Below are 25,382 nucleotides of genomic sequence, written 5' to 3' on the forward strand. Positions count from 1 at the left end.
ATAACATAGCTAGGGGGAGGTGTCGAGGTGAGGAGAAGGATTATTTAAGATACTGTTTGAAGAGGTAGGGTTTCAGGTGTTTTCGAAAGATGGGCAGGGACTCTGCTGTCTTAGCTTCAGGGGGAAGCTGGTTCCACCATTGGGGTGCCAGGACAGAGAAGAGCTTGGACTTGAATTGGACTTGAATTCTAGGCTCTTTAGTGTATGTTGATTCCTTTTTATACACTTTGTATTTCTTTACATTGAAGAGCATAAAAAAACCAATCTAATTCTTAATTTGACTTTTTCCCAATATGCCAGTTTAGTAAATACATTCCCAGTATATGTAATAACTGATAATAAAAGTTGTCATAGAAAGACAGGGTGGCTGGCTTACACGAAAACCCCCTGTTTCACCGTCTCCATTAAGGTTGGTTAGACCTGTTTGGTGAGCGGCGCAGACATATTACCCTCCTTATCGCCAACCAGGCAGCATAATAAATCCGCAATGTTTTCTCCTTTGTCAGCTGATGTGAAAGTTGTGCCTAGCTGTCCTGCGGCTGTCCAACCACTGCCAACGCTTGATTAGAGCCCTGCTATAAGCCCTCTCATTAGCATAATGTCCCACATTCCTCCACCGCTGCTGCTCTTCCCGGAGCGTTGGGAGCTGAGCTAGCGTAGCGACGTAGCAGCGTTAGCGCCATGGCCCCGGGCTTGCACCAAGCCCCCTGGCGTCCGTTGGGGAGCAGGGCATTAAGACAGGCTGCAGAGGGGCCAGCCAGGGCTGGGGACGTGACAGCAATGCGTTAGTGTTCTGTGGTGGTATAGAGGGTGGTAGAAGGTGAGAGGGACAAACCTGGGACAGACATGCAGCCGGAGTAGAGCGGAGCGCAGCAAACATTATCTACTGACTCACAGCAGTGATGCACTGACAAGGGTAATGGAAAGCCAAGCCTGAGTACCTGCTTTGCTCTCCATCTAGAAATACCAGATGGTATTGCCTGTTACCGCTCTATATAGACAGCACATTAAACAATACCCAGCACTGTGTGATCATCAAAATGTTTCAGCCGTTTCAATTTGAAATTGATTGACGCTAATGTGATTGAACGTTACAAAATCGCTCAATTAAAATTTTTTTAAAGGCAAGCTGGCAATAATAACATAGGAGATGAAAAAGTCCCGTGTAGCTCAGTTGGTAGAGCATGGCGTTTGCAACGCCAGGGTTGTGGGTTCGATTCCCACAGGGGGCCAGTTTGAAAATGTATGCACTCACTAACTGTAAGTTGCTCTGGATAAGAGCGTCTGCTAAATGACTAAAATGTAAAAAATTAAGATATGAGGAAAAAACATTTAACCTGAATATAAAGCACTCCTAAAATTATGAAGTAGGATTTCACAGCTTTCTCAAACCAAATAAACCCATTTCCCATCTCTGACTCTGTCGCTGTGATGAACACTGCATGAGAATCCCAGGCCTGAGAGGCACATGCAATTGGCAGTGATAGATAGGAGACAGAAACGGAGAGCTGGAATCAGTTTGCCTTCAATCTGCCCTTGCTCTCCCCAAACACACCTCCGGGTCCTATGGTGTTTCCAAACCATTTAATCCATCACCAAATTCTTTTAGAAAGGGGGACCTGGGGAAAGAAAAGCAAGGCCCCGTTTCAGGGCGACAGGCAATTATTTTTATGTAAAGAAAAATAACAGAGGAAGAGGAAGAAGGGAATGAATGCGTCGGGGAGAGATTGACGGCAGGGCCCTAGCAGTAATGACGGCAAGATGTCAGTTATCTTTACACCGGGCCCGCTTGCCACACCTGCCAGTGCACCCTGACAGTCCGATTGATCAAATTTACAGCTGTCACTGGCGCCAGTGTGCTATGCCCCGGCAGTCCCCTGCCACTAAGTCCCCTGCCACTAAGTCTTGTGGCTAATGCACGAGTGTTAAGAGGTGTGAGGTCAGGACTAGTCATTAACACAGTGTCTGTAGAGAACCATCTATCCTCTAAGGGCAAAGCGATGGAAGCATGATGTTACAGTGGTAACAGATATTAGTCAGCTGATGACACTGCTGCTTCAGCCCTTTTTTTTCCTATGGGATATAGGATATATACAGCATATATTTTTTCTCATTCCGGCGATGGTTTAAATAGCAGAGAGGGTTTTTATAATGATGATGATGGTGATGTTGATGATGATATTCTCTGTAAATTGTAGCATTGGCAGCTTTTTTTCTCTCTTCCCCTCTCTTTCCTTCTCCTCCCCCTGCAGACTGCCTGGCCTGCCTCCCACCCCTGGCTCTTTCTAACATAACATAAAAAAACTAATACTGATATCCACAGTAAACCCAATGAATTTAATCTCGTCTGAGCTACGCTGCACTTGGAAGATAACCAAATAGACTCAGGTTTTTTTCGCCTCCCCTCCCCTCCCAGGCCCAGTGTGCATCACAGTGAAAGGCGCACATATTGAGTTGTAAAAAGCAGCCAATACCACCACCATTATTCCAATCTAGCAGCCTAAACAACAGTCACTGATTTCTGATTTAAAAAGCGGCAATTATTAATTCTAGCACCGGCTAATTAAAACTACAGCTAGGCATTTAGCCCCTTGTTAGAATTATTTCACTCGTTTATAATTATATGGACCTGCTTATCTACTCTATTAGTGCTGGAGCAGGGAAAGTGAAATCGGCAACCCTTTTCATTCTGATTCCTCAAAGAGAGACACTGTTGTGACGATCAGAAGATTGGGAGGGTTTATCAGAGGTAGTTCCTGGGGTTGCCAGGTCTAGTGGAGTCTGGAGTGAGGGTCTCTATAGAAAGATGTGCTTTGGGGTTTGAGATGAGAGGGGGAGGGATGAGAATGGTTTGGGGGAGGAGAACTGACTGCCTGCCACAGAAAGCTTTGTTTGATGTGCGAGCACAAGGGAATCCAGTATTCTTCATGCCTAATTTTCTGATATGAATATCTTTTAATGACAACTAGACATCTGAAAATAGCAAGCATTCCTGAAGTTAAAACTCTGAATGTATGAAGCAAAATATAATAAAACATTCAATGATGAAAAGCTAGTGTCTGTTTGGATGGAACATATTCAACAATACGCTGTGATAGTGTCGACACACAGCCCAGCTGTGACATGCGGCATCCGTGCCAGTGTCGCCGCAGTGTCCTATTCATCCTCCTCCGCCTCAAGTGGGCATCTAAACTCACACTCCAGCGGCTGCCATCATCCACAACACAAACACACCACTTCCACATGTGACATGAGGCAGCACATGTGGCCTGACAGAGACAGAACAGACACACAGGTACACACACTGTGTCACCTCCACAGAGGATCACGTTTGAATCAGAATTCTCTCAGAGTCAAACTCCTCAGGTCTTCAAGGATCAGCCATCCCAGGCTATTCATTATTATTCCCCCAGATAAGCAGCAAACACAGGTACAACAAACGCAGCACATTAAGGGCCGCCCCGGCCTCAGAGGAGGAGTGCTGCATGGTGTGACTGCTGCCGCTACTGCTGCTGAGTCGGTCGGTCGGAGCAAAAGACTGAGAGCCTCTCTGATTAATGACTTGGGCTGGCAGTAATTGCCAGATGACAGGTTATCAACCTCTTCACTGACACCTTTTCCTCAGGGATATGTTCCATTTTTGACAAGGAGGCCATTGTTTGCGCTTGCACTCCCAGTGATCCTGCGTTACTATGGAGGTGTCATGCTTGCCGCAAAGACAGCCAATACACAGCCAACCCCTCAGTTTCCACCATCAAGTGTCGGTTTTCTTCTCTCTTTCTCTTAATTATTTTCCCTCTCTTTTTCCCCCTCCCTCCCTCCCTCCCTCCCTCCCTCCCTCCCTCCCTCCCTCCCTCCCTCCCTCCCTCCCTCCCTCCCTCCCTCCCTCCCAACTCTCCCTCCCTCCCTCTCTCCCTCCCTCCCTCCCTCCCTCCCTCCCTTCACTAACAATACGGTACATGAGACCATGATTAAATGCACTGGCCAATTAGGGAGCACTGTCTGGGGCTGCTCTACATCTGAAATGTCATGTTATGAATATTTGAAGAAGAGCAAGGGGCTAATTTCCCATTTTTACCCAATTTAGCAAACAGACCTCATGATGTGCTATAACATCATCTCAGTGTCCAGAAACAACACACTCAATGTCTACCTCACAATAGATAGGGGCAAACTGGAATCGTATGACTCATTTCGATGCTTCACCATCAATCTGACAGACAATGAGAGGAAGAAGTGGCCATCTACAATGTCATCAAATGGTGAGGACTGATCCATGTGCGTCATTTTTAAACATGGAATACGCCACTGGAGAGCTCTTTATACAGTATGTCATCAGCACAGGATATGACAGCTGCGGCTTCATCAGCCTTTAATATAAATATAATGTAGATAGGTTTTATATCACATTCACATTATACTCTACCTCCAGTATGTACTTACTGAATGATCGCTTGTCCAATTTATACAAAGTATAATGTCTCTGATCTTTATATCAAATTTGACCTAATAATTATAATTCAACCCATATTGTGTTATCTTTTTGGTAGTTTCTGGAAAGGCCGTTTGGTCAGCTCCGGTCAAGTCATTTAGCCTCACAGCGGTGTGTCATCTAATTGTGGGCTGCCGAAAATTAAATATCTCCCCTTGGGCCTTGACAATCCAATTTTTTTAATGATTAACTTAGATCTAAAGAGAGATCATTTCTACCAATTAAATGCCTAAGAGCATAGCAGGGCAGACAGATTGATTAAATCACTATGGATCTTGTTGTTTAAAGAAATGTGAAGATTTTAAAAGAAACGTGAAGATTTTAAGGACATACAGCTATCTATTTTATTTTGTAATTCATAATAGGAGAAATCCAAGTCAACAAAAGTGTCTACATTTTGTTGTCTATTTCAAAAGTAGTGAATATTTGGCATAAATGGTCAAATTATAAGTCCAGATCATAGTAATCTCATCTCCATTCCCACACCAACATTCTTAATTGCGTGACAATTTTCTAAGAGATGCCAGTTTAACGCTGTGCAACACGACACAGACAGCAGCTTGTTTCTAATCACATACAGTTCACATTTGAATTGCAATAAAACTGGCCTTGATAGGCTACAAATTGCATTGACTGTTAGGAACCATGATAATCACTTCCCCTTCTCAACAGGACCCCTGCTAGTCCGATTAATGGTTGTCCTTGTAAATGGTGGTTCAACATGGCACACAGGCTATCATGCTACACACGTCAGCAGATGTGGATGTGTGAGGTGTCAGGGGGATATATAATGTGGATGCCATTACAGAGCTGTGCTGTTATTAAGTATAATGGGTACAAGGCCACTCTCCGTGATGTGACAAGTGACCATTCTCATTAGATGCTAATCTTTACCGACTTCAGAGATCATCACTAATCTATTTGTTTCAGATCCCAATGCATAATGTGTCAATGCATTGGAGATTGAGACAGTAGACTAAACTATAGTGATTTTTTTTATTCTCGCAGCTCATTTTCCTTGGCACTGCACAGCGCTCAATCCATGGCAGTTTGGAGGGCATGTGTCTGTCTCTTGGTGGGTAGGAGTGTTAACACTCATCAGCCTAGCGCACACAGTGCCATCCCCCAACATAAATAAACAGACAACTGAGAATATTCAGTAATGTCTAGACAGCCTCAGTGACATCATCATACTCCTCTCCGCAAGCCCCCACATATACTCAACACATTGATATGGTCACTTTTCCTTTTTTTTAAGGGTAAAAACCATCTTTCACTTCGAAAAGGCAGAGAACTGGAGTCATCTGCCTCAGAGGAGTGGAGAGACGAGAGTAAAAGAGGAGAGAGGAAATTAGTGTTGGGCTGGAAGGATACAGGCGACTGCCTTCCTTTGATCTCACATCCACACACTGACAAGAGGAAATGGGACCACTACACCCTACAGCCACATTTTCTCTTACATGTGCAAACATAAAACATGTGCAAATTCAAATTAATCAAGAATGTAATTAACTTTTTGAGCCATTTACACATGCACAGCGTACCAAGATTTTCAAACCTATCACAACCTATACGCTGTTAATGCTGCTAGGGGTAAAATAGTATTTCTTTATGATTTATGGATTCAATTATTTGATGTGGTCTGAAATAATAATAATCGGAAACATTTTCTTGTAAGTAAGAATATATATCCTGTACTCTGCTATCAATATTGAATATCAAACATAAGACCAATAAACCATTGCAAATATAAATAAATCATATTTAACACTACCAACCCCTCTTAGGCCCTATTCACACTACGAGAGTCTCAGAAGCGGAGTGGCTAAAGAGATTTCTACTTTTCAATAAACATTACATCCTTACCTTACCTTTCGTTGTGGCTGGTAACGCAACATTCTTGGTCCACAGCTCAAATTGACCGTAAATATCACAGTAGCCACTAGCCAGTAAGCACAAACTATTTAACAATTTGAGCAACTTTTCTTCAAAAACATATTACAATATTGAATAATGCAACCAAACCATATTACACACTTGCATAATGCAACAATCCACACGCATGTGTAGACAATTAAAGGGTTTAGTTTCTCGTCCGTACACATTCAATTAGCTGACAAGACACAGCTAACTCGCTAGCTAGCTAACTAACAAACAACATGCTTCATGATCAAGTAACGTTAGCATATCAATCATGGACGTTTACCCCTCCCATACAATTATAAAAGTACATTAACGTTATCATACAGTGTCATTCATATTATATAATAAACTGGGTGGTTTGAGCCCTGAATGCTGATTGGCTGACAGTCGTGGTATACCACGGGTATGACAAAACATTTATTTTTACTACTCTAATTACGTTGGTAACCCATTTATAATAGCAATAAGGCCCCTCTGGGGTTTGTGATATATGGCCAATATACCATGGCTAAGGTTTGTTTCCAGGCACTCCGTGTTGCGTCGTGCCGAAGAACAGCCCTAAGCCGTGGTATATTGTCCATATACCACACCACCTCTGGCTTTAATGCTTAAATATAGGCTACACAGGTAGGTAACGCTAACTAGCAAGCTAGCTAAACAAAATCATTTTTGCATCCTCACATAAATGTGCTGGCTGTATCTGAATGCTGACATTTAGCTGAGCCATTGCTAGAAAGGAGCTCTTAGGCTCACACTAGCTACCGTATTAAAGTTACCTTAGAACAAACCAGGCTTCATTTGATCAATATCATGGAAGTCATTATATGAGGTAAAAGCAAATGAACGACTGAAAACGTTGATAATTCCCTGGGGAGTTGCTTCCTGCCTGGCCCTTGGTGTTTGCTCAGTGCAGTCAAGCAAAACAATAACACTGTTGAGATTTAAAGCTATGGTGACAATTTCAGAATGTAACAGGCTGTTACTACAATTTCAGGTAAAAACTCAATAAAATAAGTCTCAAAAATAAGGAAAATGTCTGTACATTTCAGCTGTTCCAAAAACATTGCTATGCTATTACAATTGTTATTGTAAGAGTGCTGATTCAACGAGACAGTTCTGTTTATACTGCCCTGCCCTGTCGGAGGTACGGTCGAAACGTGACAAGTTCCCAAGTTTACATTGCATTATATATGTACCCAAGGGCATTTTTGCAAAAAGTCTAGTAAGTGTGAAGATCCTCATAATCAGTCTTAGAGGCGTGAACATATCTGCCTGCCCGCATCCCTTCCGCCTGATAGCCTGACATTTAACACAGAGGAAATAGGCATGTTTGCGATGACAAAACCAGCATACATTAAAGCAAGGCATTGTTAGTGTCACACAAAATGCTATATGTTAAGGCGCATTTGATATGAATTGCTGTATACATTTAACTACTGTGTGAATAAAAGCACAAGTGGAATGCTGCTGCTTTGTGACACAAAGTGTTCACATTTCATCAAAAACCCATGATAAGGGACTGCGGAATGAGTCTAGAGGGAGACTAAATAACAGGGTGTGTTTGGAAAATCTCTGTTTATGAAGATAATCAAACCGAAGACAGTCACACCAAAGCCAGTTCAAACGCTCCTTTGAAAAACAATGAACCTGTATTTTCTTTGACAATTTGAGTGATATAGGCAAACCAGAATGAGTCGAAAGTTGTGTGCCTCCATTACTGAGGGACGTGGTGCTCTGTAGCTCTCCAACAAATTAGATCTGCTGCTCTGACCTCAGAACCAAGGTGATCCTGTCGCTTACTCATCAATCAGGTGCTGCCAGGCCACAGATAATGGAGAGACACAGGGGAAGAGTGAAGGCTCTGGAAGAACAGCCACTCTACCCCTCTCTCTGGGTCTCTCCCTTCATTCACACTCTGTTATTGTTAATTTCACCCCCCTCTCACAGACCCACAGGGGTCTAATAGAGGGAAAGAGGACTGAAAGAGACATAAACAGAGACAGCAGTTTAACTTTTCTCCGGGCCACAGTATGTATCGACTAATACCGCCTCTATATGCTATACAACAGACAGACACATGCTAATGCACATATGCGCAACACACACAATTTCTCTAACACCCTGTACATCTCACACTACCTCCCTTCCTCTACCCTCTCCACCACATACTCTGCTGCTCTCTCTCTCTCTCTCTCTCTCTCTCTCTCTCTCTCTCTCTCTCTCTCTCTCTCTCTCTCTCTCTCTCTCTCTCTCTCTCTCTCTCGCTCTAATATATAATTTTCTCCTGGCCGTCCATGGCTGAATGTGCTTGCATTAAGCAGGAGCTGAGATAATGAGCGGCTTTGAGAGGGAGATAGCACTGAGGCCTGGGAGGGAGGGAGGGGAGGGATAGCAGCCTTTTGCCACTGCGGTGGCGGGCGGCTGTACACATTTTTTCTGTCCTTTTAAAAGCCTTCCCCTGGGAGAGGCCAATACCAGAGCAGGAGATTGCCTCGCCACCATCAGGGCTTCCTGCCCTTCTCTTATTGGTCAAAAAGACTCCTATCTGCAGAAATAAATATGCTGAGGAACTCGTGCCGTTTTTCATCCTCTGTGTCAGCGAGCCACATAAAGACCCCACCATGTGGCGTCGACACCGATTCCACCCCACAGTAGCCTCCGAGTGACTTCACATCAGGCTGCTGAGCCTTTCAACACAGAAACATAAACAACACCGCCGTACCTCATTAAACCACAAGTGACGGCCCTCAACAGTCATAATTATTAACACCCTATTTGAGAAGCAGAAAGAGGCATTTGTGTTTATTTGGGTCCATTAACACACGGTGCTGGTACTCCAGGCACACCGCTGATACCCTCTCTGGGTTCCATGAGAGGAGAGCTGCTTCGCCGTGGAGTGCCTCTGTATTATGCAGGGAATAAACACTTGACCATATTTCTATATGCAAACATTTTTTTAAAGCATAATCAGCAGAGCAAACACACTGTGGCAGAGTGGAACACTGACCTTAATCCCCATGCAGCCCTGCCTGGTCTGGCTACTCTCTGATAAAGGTCCACAGGGACCCTCCACTGACGGGCTGGACACTCAGACAATGAGCCTGCCAGAGAGGGGTCACCACTGGACAGGGTAAAACTGACCGACCGGCACTCACATGGCTTTATTTCAATCATAATAAGACGGAGTCAAAGTGTGCCATGTGCTAATCTCACTGCAGTGATGAGAGGGGGGAATCAGGAATGGGCTCAACACAGGGGGCTCCGAGCTAACACACACACACACACAAACACACAGGCTCTTGGACCAGTGTGTCTCTAGGCATTGGCAGCTCGGTGGGGTGAGAGTAGGGCATCAATCAACGTCCCCCACCCTGGTGTGCTCTCCGTAAGGCAGAGGGTAGCGGCAGGGCTGGAGTGGCTACCGCTCATTATGATGAAGAGATCGTTTTTCAGCTGAGTTTTGGGTTTGTTTGGTTTTTCTGTGGAGGGGATGTGAGATAAGATCACTGTGACTCCACTGCTCTGCTAGCCTGGCTCCTCTATGCTCTTTGTTCTCACAGTCGGTGTTCCAAATGACACTCTATTCCCATAGGGCTCTGGTCAAAAGTAGTCCACTAAATAGGGAATAGAGTGCTATTTGGGACACTGACACAGTCTGGTAAGATGTATGGAGGCTTAGATCCACTGTGATGCTGCTGGTCCTAGGGAACATTTTCTGTCCAGATATCACATGCCACGGGGTTCACGTCACACTGTGTGGGGACTACAGTAAATGTATGCAAACCAATAACAGGCTGATATTTTAAGTTACTTACATGATTATTATCTCACATGTACTGAGTCAATCTGATCCTGGGGTGAGAGGTTATAAGTCAACAGTTCACCAAACAGAAATCTAACAGAGAAGAAATCTTACACAGCCTTTCCAAGCTTGGCCTCCCCTAAGAGGTTTAGACTCTAAATGTCACAGTAATTAATGCACCAAGAGGTAGTTACAAAACCCTTTGGCGAGGGAAACATTAGGTAGACCCTACGCCAAGCGGTTCGAATACTCTGCATGCTTTCACAGACTGATGGGTAGCTCAGTTAGAGGCAGGGAGTTAGAGACTTTAACCAGGACCTCTGAGGACCTCTACCTCTTGACACATGTTTATATAAGGGATACATTTTCATACGAATGTTCCCTTTCGTGTGAAATTACATTGTTCCACCATGCAGCCGATGAATCATGGAGTTTTCCGTTTGGTAGACACACTGTTCCAGTTTTATAATCGCCAATAAAAATGAATGAAAGTCAATCATGAAGTTAATGCAAGTTTGGAATAATTAAGGGTTATTTGAACTGCAGAGATGGTAATAACCCGGATGACCTAAAAGCTGTCAGCTTGAATCAATACTTTCGGAGGAAGATATTGAACACTCCTGTAGTGTACAGTATTCAGCCAGTGTGGTGATCACTGGTTCAGCTTACTCTGGCCTCAACTTTTATGTACAGAGGCTGCCAACTATGCTAAATGTGATCACCCTCACGACCCTGCACTTGTCAATCCCTGAGTTTTCTCAGTTAATGAAAGGAGCTCAGTCGATGTTGCTTTACTAAAAACCATTTTTATCTATGAGGTTATTCAGATCATGGTCCCTTTGACTGACGATCGCTCCTAACTTAGGGCTTCATAATGTGATCAGATTTGGGTGTTCAGGGATTCTGTTTTACAGCAATTCTTTCTACCTGCTTCCGCCAAGCTTTCCCTTTCCCTGCACTGAACTGAACTGGCTTACCAGAAGGTCTTAAAAAGCTGCTTCAATTGATACCATGTGGGCTGGCAATACAAAGACCCATTATATTTCAGAAATTCCTCCAACGACATACTCATCAAGTTTGACTGAGGCTTGGCTCACACTCCAGAAACAACAGTTAGCTTGATCCTGGGCTCACACCACAGCTAATGGTGAGAGTCTCAGCATACAGTATAACATAATATACAGGCCTTATCCCTCATATGCACCTGGTAATACATCCGCGTATATCTCCCCTTGGTGAATGATAATGTCCACCTTTCACATAAACACAGAGCGAATACATCAGCATAAATATACAATAGAATGCATAACAGACAGACACAAGGCACATGGCAGTTTTCATAAAGCTACCTCGGCTTATCAGATCTACCTGTGGCTAACTTATTCAAAACAAGAAACAACCTGTTCACATAGGGGATGTCATGTGAATACTAATCACTTCAAAAGGCAAAATAAATGGGTAATGTGTAGTTTATGTTATATTGCTAGAGTGGAGAACATCCAGACTATCCATGGACAAAGGGGCTGAGGTGCCTAAAGGTTTCTGAATGAGTGAGATCAACACTGATTTGTTTCCTTAAATCACTTGATTCTCTCCTGATAGGGAGAAATGAACGCTTAATCAAGGGATCTGACTTTCTGACCATATTAATTAAATCATGTATATTACATCTACTGGACAGATGAATAGTAACACTAAACATAAGGGTCTATTAAAGAGTTTAAGCATGACTTCACATGGTTTTATTAATCAAATAAAATTGGAAGACAAAGTGCATTTTTCTCCTCAGAGAGAGAGAGAGAGAGAGAGAGAGAGAGAGAGAGAGAGAGAGAGAGAGAGAGAGAGAGAGAGAGAGAGAGAGAGAGAGAGAGAGAGAGAGAGAGAGAGAGAGAGAGAGAGAGAGAGAGAGAGAGAGAGAGGTCTGACTCATTAAGATGAGTAAGAGACTGATATGTAAGAGGGTGATGGAGCCGTTCACCCATGCTGCTCTGAGCACATAATCACCCAGCTTTAAACTTAACTAGAAAGGTGAAATGACCCTAAATACCCACAAGATGAATATTCAATATGCCTGCAGTGCTACAGACATCTGCAGCTACACACAAGGACTGTATGCGTCAGAGCTCCTCGCAGATTGATTCTTAACCCCGCCATGTACGTCAGACTCCAGACTCTGAAAAGCAATGCAGTGACATTGGAGAGAGATGCACACAGGCATACCTCCCTTCTGATTAGAAAAGACGACATGAAAAACACTCCCTCCACTCTGCTATGACTTCATTACAACACAATTTGTCCTGTGAATGGAGAGGAACAGAACAGGCAGATTGTAGGGTGCTGTAGAGCAAAGAGATAGGAGGAGGAGGAGGAGGAGGAGGAGGAGGAGGTGGTACAGACAGTTATCGTCATGAAGAGGAGAGAGGGGAGAGGGATAGACTGACAGATGGAGTGCAGGTGATTGGGGCTGGATTATTGGATCAGATAGACTGTGTGGTAGATAGAATCCAGACTATAGAGACAGAGAGAGAGAGCCAGTGATAAACCTTCACTCCTCTCGGTGCTAATCTGGTGTAAAGCCATGCGGTCCTCAGGGGTCGTCTCCTCCTCGGCCCAGTGGAGCTCCATTCCTCCCCACGTGACACTCCTCCACACAGCCCCAGAGGAAATAGTGCCATGGCCCCACTAACCTCAGGGGCTACTACTGCCAGTGTCTGATACTGTCACTAATCTTTAGATAATGACTCTCTAAGTCACTTCATTCTCTCCTAAGGAAGAAAGACTGGTGTTACTCTAGGACCTTTTGTTAGGGGAGTCCATCCCTAACACATTCAAACAAAAAAGGCCATAGACAACATTTAGTAACCTCTTTCCAAGGCACTATCCTACACTAAAATATATTATCTGTCTGCCGTATCTCTTCTTTGTGGGGCTATGTCTCAGGATAAGATGATAGTAAAACAGCATCTTTTAAATCTGTTATTGGTCATTTGTTTCAATAAGACAATCCATTCACAATAACTGCAGCGGCCACATTTGTCACTAAATAAATAGTAGCATGCTGAATGAGGGTGCAGTAAACTGTCATGTCAGCACTTTATGAAGTGAAGATCCCCTCGTTAAACAAGCTGAGGAGGAAACAGCAGCAGCTGTCTTCATGTATCCTACAATATGCAAATCGGAATCCAGAGGTATGCAGACCAGTAAAGACACGGTAACAAGGTATGGAAATACTGTAGAGCTCAGACCTAACTCTCTTTGGGCCACCCTGTTCTTTTTGACGGCCATATTGTAAAGCTCTTGACATTATTGAGCCCTTTGCCCTGACCACAGAGTTATCTAATACTTTCATTCCTGAGAGTTGAAGGCAAACACAACCTATACCGCCATTTTATGATAATTGTTCCAACAGGTCCAGCCTACCATCCCTTCATCCTGAAATAAAAGTGCAGGAAGAGCGAGAGAGAGGGCACAATATTTCTCTGTTACAGCCCTTATTTTTCATAGCCTCCTTTTGCTAGTTTTGAATGCTATCTAATTTATTAACCTAGAGCCTTCTCAAATAAAAACACAGATTGGCAATTATTCTCAGAGAAGGCTTGACTGTATTGTTTTATTGGCATTATTAGTGCACGCCTCGTTGGCAGCCAACACTTTTCTTTTTCCCTTTTGTTTTCCTCTCTTTTTCATGACCTTATTAAGTTGTGTGGCTTTCCGTTTGTTGGGTCGGGCCATGGCGAGGTACTAATAGCACTCAGCTGGCTGGCCTGGCACCACACACTGTGTGGAGAGCGATGTCGGAAACAGGAGAAGATGTTGTAGGGAAGGGGAGGGTAATGGCCACCACATGGGGTAAGTAAGGGGAGCTGCTGGGGAGGAAAGTGTGTGTCACTGGTGGGAGTCTGAGGCCCGGTCGGGGCCGACGTCGAAGCCAAGCAAACAAACACTCACTGGAGGAACATTGGATTCTTTACACTCGTCCTGGCAGAGGGAAACGGGCCACAGAGCGGTCCACCAAACATAACGAGGGAGTTTTTAAACAGCAGATCATTCACAGGGGATGAGGGGGTTTATTACATTTTAATACCATACATAATTCACTGGGTTACTAATGCTCAATATGGAATCTGACTGGCTGTGCGTCATCTAAACAGTATGTAGCTACAGAGCAGGGAAATCCTCCTGGTAATTATCATCACAGAAAAGCTTTATAGTGAAAAGGAAACATATTTTATATTCTTTGTAATCTGAATGCATTTCCATTAAACAACACCATTAATGAAGATGTGGTTAATTTATCATTACTAATTGTGAAAATAATTAGGCTACTTATGAAAATGATGTATTTATTATTATGGATAATCATTCATTTAAATATGATCTTTAAACTCCCAACCTGGCATATGAATGGTAATATATAAGAATAAACAGCTGAAAACAATTTTTAAGATTTACAAACATTTCTAAATTGAATACAGTCGGAGCAGTACGCTATAGTCCTATAGGTCTTAGTTTCTCATAAGGCTAATTTCTAAGAAGAAATTCCTCCTATATAAGTGACTGTCAAGGGAGGGACTATCAACTCCCAACATATAGGACACAGAGGACCACAATCTCACACCCAAACACAAACTCTACGTCTAGTAGACAGGCAGAGGGCTTCAAACTAAAATGCTCATGACGTTGGAGTCTGCATCACAATTGGGTGGACTCGAATGGTGGTGACCTATACTCAGTCACACACACACATACACACAAACACACACACATACACACTCACACAAACACACACACACACACACACACAAACACACACACAGACAAAAACACACACACACACACACACAAACAAAAACACACACACACACACACACAAACACACACAAACACACACACACACACACAAACACACACACAGCCGCTGATCCCTGATAACAAAGAATAACAACGGACAGCCACTTTATCAAGGGGAAGAAAGAAGACAAAAAGGAGATTAGAATTATGGGTGATCCCCTCCACCTTCCTCTGCACAGGGCCTGATAAATCCCACACAAAGTAGCCGGGGCCTGGGGGCCAGGGCAGGAGTCTGGGTGGACCTGCCTGCGTCACTCCCCTCTTCAGGACACCACCAAGAGCAAGCACTCACAAATTAATCAACAATTACCTCTGGGAAGGAAGGGTTCACCACCACGGCCTGCAGGCTCAAGCCATCTAGTTATTTGACATTCTCTCTTTATAGAGCTGGGAGAGGAGGAGAGGAGGAGTGCCATATCAAATGATATTATGTTTGCTAATATCTGTAAGGCATAATCCATGTGTTTCACTCTGTGTCTGTAATGTATCTGTAATATCCACAACAAATGCCCTGATTAAAATGTGGGCTATATATGGGTGGTGTCATTAAACCTAATGTATTACATCTGTAATTAGGCCCATTTTAATGTATGTCAATGTATATCAAAACATTGACTATTTAAGTAGCCTACTTTTAAATAAATCATTACAGTTGTCAGATTGATAGCTTCCTGCCCTTTCATCTGCAGTGTTTATGTACACATTACCCTCTGACCACAGAGCTACCAGGATTACACAGGGGTTAATACAAGGATTTATGGAAAATCTAGAGCACTAAGGGGGGGTCCAGAATTGAACCCTGTCTAATGCGAAATGATGAGGAACATGAAATAATAATACAAGAAGTATACAAAGCAAACAGATTTTGGACAGATATCAAAACAAGCAGATCTTCAACAGTCCGTGACATTTTCACAAATGTGAAAAACACAGCAGCAAGGACAACATGGCAATAACCGCGGATCAGATAACCATTTTCATAATGGAATCACTGGTTTTCATCCCAAATTTGATCTGTGGGGAACAAATATCAAATATGAATGAATAAAATAAATAAAATAATCTGCTGCCCTACGAAACCAATTCTAGTATTGTAACCTCCCTTTTTCAACTTTTTTTTTCTGTCCACACAAGCGTGAAAACAGCTCCAGACATTTTGGAAGAAAGTTATTTCAATTAGCATATGAGCATAAGCAGGAATTCTAACCATTTGCCTCACGATGAAAAATAAAAAAAGATAATACAATTTTGGAGCCTGGGCTGCATTAACTCTTCCCCGGTTTCCATGGTAACCCACTCCTGGACCAGACAGTGTGATGTGGAGGAGAGGCCCCCAAGGACACACGCTGGAGCTGCTACTGCCGAAGCCTCGCACACTCGCACACACAAAGCCAGGGCCAATTACCCTGCTCCCTGCAAGCCAAGGGTTAAGGCCGTCATGCCTGGACCAGAATGCAGATGAGCTTTCATCACGCTTCCTAGAGAGGAGGCCAAATACACAACCAATCAGCAACAATATGCCTAAAAAAATCCCAGAGATGTCAAAATAGTGAAGGCCGGAGAGGAGAGAGGGGACGGCATGTCATTACATGGCTGGTCTAGAGCCTTTAATCCCAGTCTAAAGTGGAAATGTTTGAAGATATCAGAGTGTGGTGTGAATTAACTCCTCTCCTCTACTCTCCAACCTCATAATGGCCCTTATTACAAGACATTACTGCAGTCACAGGCTGGCTAGCCAGTCTTTTAGCACTAGGAAAAAATCCACTGGTAATAACGGCAGAATAAACAAACTAAGAAAATGAAAATAAGGGGCTCAGAAATTTTGGAAATGTGAAAATAATTTGAGATGAAAAGAAAACAAGCTCTTGATTGTTGACTTTCCCGTCAGAACCTTTTAATCAAGAACGGCTCATAAAAGAAACAGACAAATTGTAAAAAATATATATATATATTTGTATGATTGCAGATAAAAAATCCCTATTGGCTCTGAGTCACAAAATCCCTCACGGTTTTGAAGAGGAAATCCTCCTTAATTACCAAGCCTTAGAGAGAGTCTCTTGAACAAAACCTTAAGTTCCTTTTCACTTGATCACCAGAACAGAATATACCGTTATCTTTTATATAAAAAAACACTAACATGATATGAAAATAATTACAGCATGAAAAGTTAAAACTACACACCAAACCACTCTCCAATAGACACAATTATTTATCTTTGATCTAATCATAATTAAATACAAAAATAAAGTCTATCAATAAACCACAAAAGAAAGAGCTATTATTTTCCCAATGTAGTGGATTGACCTGCTTTTTTCCTAATGTGTCCAGAGAATAACAACAACATCAAAGAGGTTGCTGGCACAGATAGGAAATGAGCATGAAAGAGAGATGTCATCATCACCGGGGTGGATAAGGAGCTCTATCTCCCAGTGTGCTTTCTCTTTGTTCGACTGGAGTTGTGCTGCTAGAGGACAAGGGAGGGTCTGTAGCGACTCTGTACCGGGTCACCTGTTAATCTGTCAGCCCGTGGTTTTAAAACGCGTCATATTCTGTGATGATGGCTAACTCCTGCACTCCAAAGCGATGCCTCTGGACCCCAGCAGCTGAGTGTCATTTCAGATCCATCAGAGGAGAGACATTAACACAGAGCTGGCTGAGTCATCAAGGTGACTCTTTGTCTCTGGGCCCATTAAAAGACTTGGACAGGGGCCAAAGAACAAGAGGAAATGACCAGACCCACCCAGCCAGGAGCCTCCGGCTGTGTGTTTGTGTGTGTGTCAGCGAACACACACGCACACACACACAACACACACCTGAACAAGCACAAACATGTACTGGCCGGGTTGCATTTTCTCCCCCCTATCTCTCTCTCTCTCTCTCTGTTTATCTCTCTGATGCTTGTTGATGCGATGTGCTGCACACTATTTATAGCGAGCAGGCCAACAGTCTTAACATTGTATTGAGCAGCTGCATATCTACCAGGAGCCGAATTAGATCGGGCAGAGGGAAAGCTCGGGCAGCCAGGCAGGGAGGCAGGGAGGCTAACAGAGCCAGCCCAGGCAGTACCACAGCTGCCCAGCCACCTGGATGGCAGGCCCCTCGTACAGACCCGGGTCATGGGCAGTGCAGCCTCACTGAGATCATGTGGTGTGACGCAGAAGATCCAGAGCCAGGCGCTGAGCTGACACTATAGTCCTGGAGGGAGAGAAGCTCTTCCCTGGAGGAATAGGCAGAGGCATGCTGGAGATAACAGCAGCAGCACAATGCAAAAATGTACAAATGAGCGTGGCAACATCTCTCTGAGCTGAGCTGATCGTCCTCTGTGATAGCGCTGCTACAGAGTTGAACACTCCCCTCCTGGCTACAAATGAAATGGCACAATTAAAGTGCTGATTAAATTAATGATGCTTACCATGCTTACACGTTGTTTGAGGTAGCTAATTAAGCTTCCACCTTGAAGTGGAAACTGAAGTGAAACTCAGACGGTCCGGACTTAAAACAACTGTAGGAGGAATGAGGATTTTATAACATTTTAGTGCCAGCGGTAGATAGAGCTGGATGCTGAAAAGAGGGATATGTTTCTCTCACATTTCAGGGAATGGCACATAATCATCACAAGCCTCATTCATCCACCCATTTAGCCCGAAAATATAATATGAATATTGTTTTAGTGTGGCGTCTTGGCATGCACATCTTGGGGTTGCATAGATGGAAGACACTTCCTGTGTTCTTTCTTTGAAATCACACCATCTCCTTGGCGACAGATAGCCCTAGTCGTAATCTGTTTGAAGATTAGCTTTCACAGATTAACACACCACACTGTGAGTGACAAAGGTTGTCCCTCTGCAATGCAGCCTCCTTCCCTACTCAGTATCCATGATGCTGTCTTCTGCTTTTGAAGACTATCTGTAGACTCCTTTTGAAAGGGGGCGCCTGTTACCATAAGGTCCTGCCAAGCAGGACTGTCCTTCGAATGACACTAGAAACATCACTTGCCCCTCTCCTACCACAAAAGCATCAATATGTAGCAATTAATTGGATCCTCCTCTTTACTATTTTCCCTGCTGTACATTACATTGGCATGCTAAAAAGCAAACGAGTTTAAGTGCATTCACAAAGAAACAAAGACATGAAACTAGAGGGACTTGTCAATTGATGAGGATGAGTCATTGGCATGGTAAAGATGAGATGATTCAGAATTACGCTCTGTTGTTGACGTTTTCACCTTGTTTCACACACTGATTACTGTATCGGTATGTGGATTGGATCTTGGAGGGAAGCCAAGCGAAAGAGGTCGTGGATTTATATACTAGATGGACTTAATCTCAGTCCCTGATTTTATTTTGTTTGTGGGGTTGGCGTAATCTGGTGATTTCAGAGCAGTGATGGCCATAAGCTCATGATGAACACTGATAATAAACAGCCTAAGCTTGTTTTTACTCTCCCGTCTCTCTCTCACAGGACAGACAAAGACAAAGGAATCTGCCCTGAGAGAGGAGTCACAGATGAAACATTAAAACGAAACAACAGGGGGGGGAACTCCACAGGGCCAGCTCTGTCAAATTCAATCATCCTCCACCCAACTGAATTGCTGCTCTGATAATCACGTTTAAGGATGCTTAGGGGTCCCCTTTCTAATTCAAGCCAACATGCTGAGGAGCAAATCTGTGGTTCCTCAGGAGCAATATCCTCCCGGACTATAAACCTGCTCTTCTGCCTCAGCCCTCAGCCACAAGCCCGCCAGCACTCAGCAGTCAACATACACAGTAATAAAAAACAGGGGCATCGTTGAAAGAAGAGGAGAGTAGCTCGCCTCCATAGATAAACACAGGTCCATCTGGTGCTCTTCCACCACGCCTCTTCTTCTCTCAAGATGAAACGGGTATATTCATTCTCTTTTACATGCTCTGGGTTTTAGATGGGGCTCCGTCCTGCTGTGCTAAAAACCACTAAATCACATAACGACTGGGAAGAACGAGAGCACATATAGTCTATATATTGGGGGAAATCTTTAAAGAGCGACTGAACGCACTGATTCCGCATGTGTTTCTCTGTTTCTCATTAAGAAAAACAAGATTTCATTCTTTGGGGTGTGGTTCGATGTGGCAGTTACTGATGATTGTCCCCGATGAGACACCATAGGAACAAAGCCAGTATCACGTCCTCAAAATAGTCAGAATGAATTTAGACGTTTTTGCCGAGGAGGTTTTCGTTGCGCAATTGTACATCTAGCTAAGGTGTATGGTGCAGTATTTCTCAAGTCAAATTTTTTGGGATGTGTTGTCTTATGTAAACCGTCCAATCCGATCAGCTGCGCTGCTGGGCAGTCTGTCTCTCTGTCTGCGTGTTCTGTGGTAGGATTGGATAGAGTGCAATCACCGCAGCTGTGTGAGCGGGCAAGTGAGCATTGTCGAAATCAAAACTCAACCCTCAAGTCATGACGAACTCACTTACAAAACTCAGTTTTGGACGAGACTGACTTTATGACCAAAATTATCCTATTTACATTTTGTTGCCAATTTTGACACTAGAATAAATGTTTCTGACTACTATCGATGCCACATAGGCTGATTAAAACAAGCGAAGTTCTTTATTGTCTACAATAAACATCAAATAAAGCATCAGACTTACTAGCAATAATATTTAATTGTCCGGCTTATGTGGGAAAAACTGAGCAGAGAGAAAGCGATAGAAACGTGATCTTTATTTCTACCTTATCCAAACTGTTTGATATTCCCTCCTTGGCTCTGTGTACTTCGCGTTATTTACAGACATTAATGGACATTTAAGGTTATGATAATATCCTTTGACAGGGGCAAACAAACCCATCTAAACCCTCTATTGCCTCTGTAATATCCTGCTCTGACAACAGCATGACTCTTAATGATGGTGAGTACTAAACAAAGCGGATAGGCCTGATTATATGTAGCATCAGACAGACAGCGAGACAGCACTCTCTTTCCTCTCCACTTCATCTCAACTCTTCACATGCGACGGCTTACTTATTAAAGCTCTCACTGTGTGTTAAATGTCTGGACCGGGGAGTGACGAGATCCCCACTGCTCCTAACAGCTCCAGTCACACACACTCACAGACTCACACTGAGAGAGGGAGAGACAAAGAGATGATGAGGAGGAGAGAACAACACAGCTTGACGAGGGAGATGAAGACCTTCTCTTGTGACAGGGACAAGCCCCCCTCAAAGTCACAACAATCAGTATCAATATTGCATCAATCATGGAAAATACATTTTAAGGCAAAATGGTAAAACGCTCTGGTGCCAGGTTTTAGGCTAGTGCCTTTGCCAACGGTAAGCTATCAAACCACACAAACAATTAATGGAGGACATAAAAAATGAAAATGAAAATAATGTTTATCCCCCCCTACTATTTTATCAGTGCAGTGTCAATGCTGTTTTATCCACCCTGAGACGAAGCAGAAGAGACAGAGCAGTGTCAGGCAGACAGGGTCCCCTCTCCTTTTTCTCTCATTCCCATGCATGTCAGATGAGCAGGCTCCAGAGACTGGCCACTCTCTCTCCTCACACACTTGTCTCTGTGTTTGGCCTAACAAAGAACCCCAGTCTCACCCCGCAGCGCTCCACAGCCCTCTGCTCTCTCTGCTCACTCCCTCACTGAGAGAGAACGTAATCAAGCACTCCACAAACACCCCCACAGCACAAGGTGTATCATTTTTTGCAGGCCATTTAGCACTAACAACCAGCCCCTCTCATATATGTCGTCACGCCAAATGGAGCAGAGACGAGGTAAAAAAGGAACCAACACCTTGCACCTCAAAACACCAGTCTGGTTGAGCCAGCTTCTCTCTTTTAGACACATCACCGCCCACTACAGTTAACAACATCTCTAAAACAAATGAGACACCCCCCACATCCACGCCAGGCAAACAAATTACACACACTAACCAGCCAATGACATTCTCCGACACCATCAGATAAGAGGGGCAGTGATCTGTGCAGGCATGTTGGGGCGCGTGCGGCACATGTTGGGTGCAAGGAAAGCTCCTCCACCTCTCAGAAAGGTCACGGAAGCCGCGGTGGTCAGACATGCTGGTGCGTTGTGGGTTTTTCCGCTCGATGGATTGCGCCTGCTGTCTCCCTCAAGACCCCTCTTGACTGGGGTCAGTGGCTCCATTCATGCGTCTGACCTTCCAATCGCTGTCTGTCAGAGACCACTGGATCCATCTCCCTGCTCCCCATTCAATACTAATTACATTTCTATACACTGCATATGACTACATTCATCCTGTACAAATACCCCGAGCGTACATGCATAGTTGGAGCCCATTGATTTTCCAATAAAATCAACATTATCAAAATAATAAAATTGCCTTTTAGTCTCCTCTGCCATTTCAGGCCGGCACAGCGGCGACCGATAGCTTGATGCCAAACGGTTGGAGAAGCACTGCATAATTTAGCAAAGCGGCGCCTTTGGTCAATTTGCCTCTGTTGTGTACATCGGTGTTATTCTCCTCTGTAAGTCTGTAAGCATGAAGATACTGAGGTAATACAGATACTTTACAAAAGACTGTTGCTGCCTCTAAACCAGACAACCTTCAAAGCCTAGATTGCGGTCCTTTATTGAGGAACAAAAAAGGTATTGAAATGTTGGAAATAGAGCTACAGTATGTGGCTTGGTTGGGTAAATGGCCTTCCTCTGGGATAGGGCAGACACAGAAAAGGTATGGAAATGTTTGAAAAGGAACTATGTGACTGGCTCTCTTGTTAATTTTCATCTAGAAAGAAAGCAAGCAATGTTTTAATTTGGCTCAAAACTTGGAGGTGACTGAGAACTCAAGGTAGCATACCGCCATTTCCATGTAAAAGAACCCATGATCACCAGCATGTGAAGTTCATAGGAGCACATGACATTTGGTGTCAAATGAAAGCTAAGAGTCTATGTTTTTTTTACATTAAGGCATATATACATTTTCCCACCATTTCCATCCTAAAATTAGGAATAAGCAAGGGCTTTAGTTTCTGGTCAAACAGATAGAAAAGCGGATGATGAAAAGTAGTTGAAATTTGGTCAGTCCAAACCAATGATAGACGTCTATGTTTCACAAGTTTGGACAGCACATTACAGTACAGTAAAAAAATTTTTAGTAAAGTATACTGTAGGTCAGTACAGTACTGTTATGTACAGTAGAGCACACTACAGTATAATTGAACTGTACTCTAATGTACTGAACTCTACTCTACTCTAAAATGTTCAGTAGAAATTGTTTTAAGTTGTTTGGCATACATTTTAAGGTGAAAAATCATAGTCTCAGCGTCATTCTCTTACAGTTTTTTCCAACTGCTTACACACAAAATATTTTCATGTCACACGATTTTTGAAACCTCTCACTCAAAGTGCAAAACTACACACAAAATCTCCAAAACCATAAGCTATTTCTCAGCCTTTGACTCAGTTGTCAATTGCATAAAACACTTTTTTCAAAACACTACACACAATTCTCTACCTAAAACACAAAAATCTAACAGGAAGTGACTTGCTTTCCTTTTCCAAACACAACCAATCAAAATGCTACACTTATTCACCAGGTCAAACACACTCTCCTCACATGTTCAAACACTAATTGCTTAACTGATCACTAACCAATCACTGCTTTACTGTAGTATAGGACTGTTTTGAACAATGGATGCCAACAATGGACAGAGAGCAAGAGGAGTAGGAGGGAGAGGCAGGGGACAACAACGAGGACAAATTCAAAGACGAATAGTTGGAAGAGGAGGAGGAAGAGGAAGAGGAAGAAGAGGACGAGGGCAAAGAAGAGAAGGAAGGAGAGCCATCTCTGATGAGATTAGGGCAACACTTGTTGATCATGTGATCAACCACGGTTTGACCATGAGAGAGGCTGGACTGAGAGTCCAGCCCAACTTGAGTCGATTTACAGTGGCGTCCATAATTCGAACCTTCAGAAATGAGAACAGGTATGCAACTATCTAATGACTATTTTAGCATTACAGTAATGTACTGTAAAATACGTATGACTGCATAGTATTACATAAACATTTGTAACTCTAAGCCATCCATTTACTGCACTGCATTGAATGAATGAGGTTGGTTATAATGCTGTACTACATTTTTGTGTACATTGTTTACAGTTCCTATGCTGAACACATACTGTGTTTGAATTTTGTACAGAGTGGAAAGGCAAAGACATCATGGAGGACGAGGACGCTTGTTTACAGATGTACAGGAGACTGCAATTATAAATATGGTTTTGGCCAACAATGCAATTAGGATTTGAGAGATAAGAGAGCATATCTTGAATAATGACACCATATTTACAGTTTTTTCCGACTGCTTACACACAAAATCTTTTCATGTCACACGATTTTTGAAACCTCTCACTCAAAGTGCAAAACTACACACCAAATCTCCAAAACCATAAGCTATTTCTCAGCCTTTGACTCAGTTGTCAATTGCATAAAACACTTTTTTCAAAACACTACACACAATTCTCTACCTAAAACACAAAAATCTAACAGGAAGTGACTTGCTTTCCTTTTCCAAACACAACCATTCAAAATGCTACACTTATTCACCAGGTCACACACACACTCTTCACATGTGCAAACACTAATTGCTTAACTGATCACTAACCAATCACTGCTTTACTGTAGTATAGGCCTATAAATAGGTCAAAGGTCAGATTACCTGTTTTGAACAATGGATGCCAACAATGGACAGAGAGCAAGAGGAGTAGGAGGGAGAGGCAGGGGACAACAACGAGGACAAATTCAAAGACGAAGTGTTGGAAGAGGAGGAGGAGGAGGAAGAGGAAAATGAAGAGGAAGAGGAAGAGGAAGAAGAGGACGAGGGCAAAGAAGAGAAGGAAGGAGATTTATTTATGTGGATGAGGTTGGCTTCAACCTCACCAAAACCAGGCGCCGCTGAAGAAATGTAAAAGGACAGAGGGCAATTACCAATGTCCCTGGACAGCGTGGGGGTAATATAACTATGTGTGCTGCCATCACTCAAAACGGGGTCCTCCATCACAATGCCACACTGGGTCCGTACAAGACCGGCCATAGGCTCACTTTTCTGGATGCAATTTACACAATGCTTGTCCCTGATCCAGATCAGGAGCCTGCTGGATTTGTGGTTATATGGGACAATGTTAGTTTTCACCGGGCTGTTCTGGTCCAAAACTGGTTTGCCACCCATCCACAATTTGTAGTTTTGTACCTACCCTCATATTCACCTTTTCTAAATCCCATAGAGGAATTCTTCTCAGCCTGGCGCTGGAAAGTGTATGATTGCCAACCCTATGCCCGCATGCCGC

At 43.3% G+C, this 25,382-nt stretch overlaps 1 protein-coding gene across 1 annotated transcript in view; it reads right to left on the reverse strand.

Moving 5' to 3' along the window:
- LOC121545505 (AF4/FMR2 family member 2) overlaps nt 1-25,382 on the reverse strand; it is a 200,930-nt gene that overhangs the window by 158,241 nt on the left and 17,307 nt on the right. The gene's annotated exons all lie outside the window — the stretch shown is intronic.

This window comes from Coregonus clupeaformis, chromosome 3 (genome assembly GCF_020615455.1).
Source record: "Coregonus clupeaformis isolate EN_2021a chromosome 3, ASM2061545v1, whole genome shotgun sequence".
Taxonomy (NCBI): Eukaryota; Metazoa; Chordata; class Actinopteri; order Salmoniformes; family Salmonidae; genus Coregonus; species Coregonus clupeaformis.